The sequence below is a fragment of the Tamandua tetradactyla genome, chromosome 6 (genome assembly GCF_023851605.1).
Source record: "Tamandua tetradactyla isolate mTamTet1 chromosome 6, mTamTet1.pri, whole genome shotgun sequence".
Lineage (NCBI taxonomy): Eukaryota > Metazoa > Chordata > Mammalia > Pilosa > Myrmecophagidae > Tamandua > Tamandua tetradactyla.
The window spans coordinates 162558961-162563344 of NC_135332.1; the positions used below are offsets into that span (position 1 = coordinate 162558961).

General features: G+C 41.2%; 1 pseudogene; it reads right to left on the reverse strand.

Moving 5' to 3' along the window:
- Positions 1 to 3655: 3655 nt before the first annotated feature.
- On the reverse strand, positions 3656 to 3756 carry LOC143689247 (U6 spliceosomal RNA; annotated as a pseudogene).
- Between the last annotated feature and the right edge of the window lie 628 nt (positions 3757 to 4384).

The window sequence follows — 4384 nt, forward strand, 5'->3', positions numbered from 1 at the left end:
GTGCTTGCCTGCCATGCCTGAGGACCTGGGTTCAATTCCCAGTGCCTGTCCATGTTAAAAAAAAAAGAACGTAGGGCCCTCCTGGTGAGGACCAAGTAGAGATTAGGGCACTGAGGAATCAAAAAACAATGCCACGGATACAAGGTGTGGAGCCACGGAAGAGGCTGAAGTTCAGTAGCCAGAAGCCAGAGGAGACTGGACAACCCAAGAAGAAGGCAGAAGCTCTGTGACAACGGCATGGAAGCCACCCCACCCTGAGGTGTCTGATCTAGCACATATTCAAAGACCCAAAGGAAAGGAATTATATTCAACGTCAGTTCGATGTAAAGACCACGTCCAATTTTGGCCTTTACAAGTTAGAAGAGATATAACAAAGTAGAAAAGGGTTCAGAAAAGAGCAGGAAAATGATTAAATAATTGGTAAATAGAACCTCTGAGAAAAGGTTAAATGAGTTTGGGTTTTTTATCCAGAGAAAGGAAGGCCAAAGGTCTACCTAATACATGTCTTCAAGAGTTTAAAGTCGGGCTCTGAGCAGATCTTCAACATCTCAGAAAACAAAACAAAATTCACCACTTCCCCTCTCAAAAGTAAAGGATTTGGGCTTAGGATGGAATAAGAAATTGAGATTCGAAGTTGGCAGAATTCCCTAATTTAGGAGTAATTATGTCCTAAAAATGAAATATCCACCACTGGTAGTGGAGTTTCTGTTCCTTGTGTTTGTAAAACACAAGCACGATGCCATCCATGATAAGAAGTGGATGTTTTAAAAATAGTGGCTGAATGAGGGGGGCCTTAATAGGATTACTGGAGGGCTTATAGAGAAGAAACCACAGGGCAGAAGGGGAAGCCAGCAGTTAGTGAAGCCCAGAAGAGAAAGGAGACATCACCATGTGAAGCAAGGATACAAGCCAAGGGACCTCAAGTGTTGAAGCAGCCAGCACCAGAATGTTCCAGATTTTGGGGAGAAAATATTGCCTTGATGACATCTTGATTTTGCTCTTCTAGCCTCAAAACTGTGAGCCAATCAATTCCCATTGTTTAAGCCAATCCATTGTGTGATACTTTGTCATAGCAACCTGGAAACTAAAACACTCCACATCCCCCCAAAGCAGAAACTCATCTTCCTCCTTTATTTTTTATCTGAATTAATGGCATTATAACTCACGCAGTCATCCAGTTTAGAAACCTGAACCTCACCTTTGATTCCTTTTTCTTCATCCTCTCACCCAATTTGTTATAAGTGTCTTTAATCTACATCTGAAGTGATTTTCTCTCCCACTCTCTCTGCTGCCTTCCCCACTGAAGTCCTCCTCATCTCTCACTTGTGCTACTGCAGTGACCTTAACTACCAGCTGCAGTCCCTCACCTCTCCAATCCATCCACTGCACTGCAGCTCATTCGCTTTGGAAAAGGCAAGTGGGATCATGCCAAAACCCGCTGATGCAAAAGAAAGAATGGATTTTTATTTTTAAAAGATGACCCCCCCCCCCCCATTTTTATCGTGGCATTCAGAGACCTCCAAAATTTTGCTCCCTTTCCAGCTGCATCTCCTCTCAACCAACCCTGTACTCTGATTTGGGCTACCCATTCTAGAAACATGCTACCCACTTAACGAATTCTTGTATTTATCCCTGCTGTTTGAATGCCCTTTCATACTTCCTCTGCAAGACCAAAATACACTAATCTTTAACATAAAATATTGCTTTCCTGCCAGAATGAATCATTCTCTCCTCTGTGCACCCATGGCACTCTGCTCATACTGTTATCATAGCGCAGCCCTCATATAAAGTACATGTAGTTATTACACTGGAAACCCTGGGAAGAAAAAAGACCATGAATATCTCCTGCACAACGTGGAAACCTCTTTGAAAGCAGTTAGCCTGGAAGTTGTTCTTGCCCTCCTTGAAGTCCAGAGGGATCTATAGAGCCCTTCACACTGCTACATTTCAGTTGAAACAAAGAACCCATGGTGCAGAGCAGGCCTTGGAGGAGAGCGAGGGTCCTATGGCCCAGCACCACACACACTTGTGCAATAGCACATCAGGAACAAGAACATCTAGGGGTGTGGCAAAGTATCTAGTGAAGCCTTAAGAACCTTGAGAGCAAAGACAGGAGAGATCAACATTTCTCTGTGATAACAAGTCAGTCTTGGTACACAAAAGTAAACAAACAGCCTAGGATGGGAAAGGTTTGAGGACCTCAAAGGGGCTGAGCAGATAAACAGAACCGGGAGATAAGGTAAGAAGAACCAGACTCCACCATGAGAGTGGCATTCCATCAAGTGACGCCATCAGTAAGAGTGCTTAAAGTACAGTAACATTTTAGTGAGATCTGCATATTAGTTATGGTTTAGTTAAATTACACATTAAATATCTATATTAAACTTTAATTATATATAAGTAATGAATATGCATTTATTTATATCTATTTAGTATTTTGCATTCCAGCTTATAACAAAGTGTAGTCTCAGTCAGGTCATTTAATCTTTCTCATTATTTTCAAGTCCTGGGGAGAAAATCCTGTCCAGTTTTGCCACAGTTAGAATGCACCCAGCTCTAAATTAAAAATGACAAATGAGTACCCAGAGCACACAGACAAGATGCCTCATTACAGAATGGGGTGCCAGGACAGTGTGTTTCCTTTTTCAGGTGGGTGCACACAACGATAGTTTCTGATGGCATATCGTAACGTTTTCTACAGGTCAATTCGGTTGCATTGCTCCACAGAGTGAATGGAACCCTGGGCGGGCAGGGTGCCAATGGCAAAGGTTTCGTTACTTTTTCACAGCACACTGTAGCACATTTCTAGTCTGTTCAGCTTCAAGGAGGATGAATAAATAAAAGGAAAATTCTTGTGTCCGAATCAGCAATGTCCACACACACAGTTTTAAAAGAGGTAAAGTAGTCTGAAAATGTTATTCTGGTTTTAGATTTTTTTTTTTCCCCTTCTCACTCTTTATTTAATCCACTTAGCTCAGTGAAATTAAGTGTCACAGGCACAGAAGGAAATCCAAGCATTTCTATCCAGCACCAAATTCTATATGAGAAAACAGACTTTCTTTCACAATATGTAGCATTAATACATGATTTATTTTCAGCCTTATGGAATGAATAGTCTTACAGTCACAGCCCTGCTTTAGGGGAAGGCAAGAGGGACTACAAATGGGACCTAACTTTCATGGAATTAGCTGGGGAATCAACTGTACACATTTTCCAGCTCAAGCAGGGTCATTCTGCAGCTCAGTAACCATAAAGAGCTCCAGTGATAGCAGCCTCTTTCATTTCAGCGGCATTTTACATGGCAATAATAATAACATATAATTTGTTCAAGCCAACCCAGAAGAAAGCGTCTGTGATAGGATATAATATCAAATTGCATCATTTTGAAAATTTGGCCTAAAAGTACTTGCTTGGATCGAATGTCTTCCAACCAACTTGCTTTAAGTCATAAATACCATTTTCTGTTGATATTGCCTTTTGCGTTTTGGAGGCCTGCTGGAGAAGCACCGGGTATCAAGGCACCCCGGCATGATTTTTTTTTTTTATTAGAGAAGTTGGAGGTTTACGGAAAACCATGTAAAAAATACAATGTTCTCATATACCCCACCCCATTGTTAATACCTTGTATTAGCGTGGCACCTTGTTAAAATGGATGAAAAAAATGTGGAATCCTTTATGAGTCTGTGTCATCCTTGTGCAAGGACCATTTTCTCTGTATCAGTCCAATCTTAGCATATGCACCACCAAAGCAAGAACAGTACTGGGCATTTTGAAAGGGTTTTCTACAGGTATAGTAGTTTAAGAAAACCCTTCAACCCAGTATTTTTCAAAGAGCATGATTTATTAGTTTTTACATTGTTTAGACTATCTGGACCTTTGGGTGTATAATTCAATTCAATCAGCATTTATGGAGCACCTGCTGTGCACAAACACCATGGTAGGCATTCAAGGTAATACAAAGGTAAAGTTGTGATTTAGAAGAGGGAGGACATGCACACAAAATATTATACAAGATGACAAGATGCTGGGGGGAGGGATGAAAAATCCTGTGCTATGGGGTTCTGAGGAGAGTGAATGACTGCCCAGATGGAGGAAAGGAACAAAGACTTAGACAAACATTGGTGACCTACGTTCTGCTGTCATCAGTATATTTCATGAATAAATGAATGAAAGGATGATGCATTTTGTCAGGTAAACCATGAAGGACCAGTATGATTTCTGACCTGCAGAAATGGGGAGAGGACAGTTTAGACAGAATAAAAATCATAGGCAATGACCCAGCACAAGACAATTCACCACAACACTCAGGAAACAAACAAGTGGTTTTGCTTGATTTGAAGAGGTGTCCACACAGTAGGAGCGGCTACAGTATAGTCATGTTTGT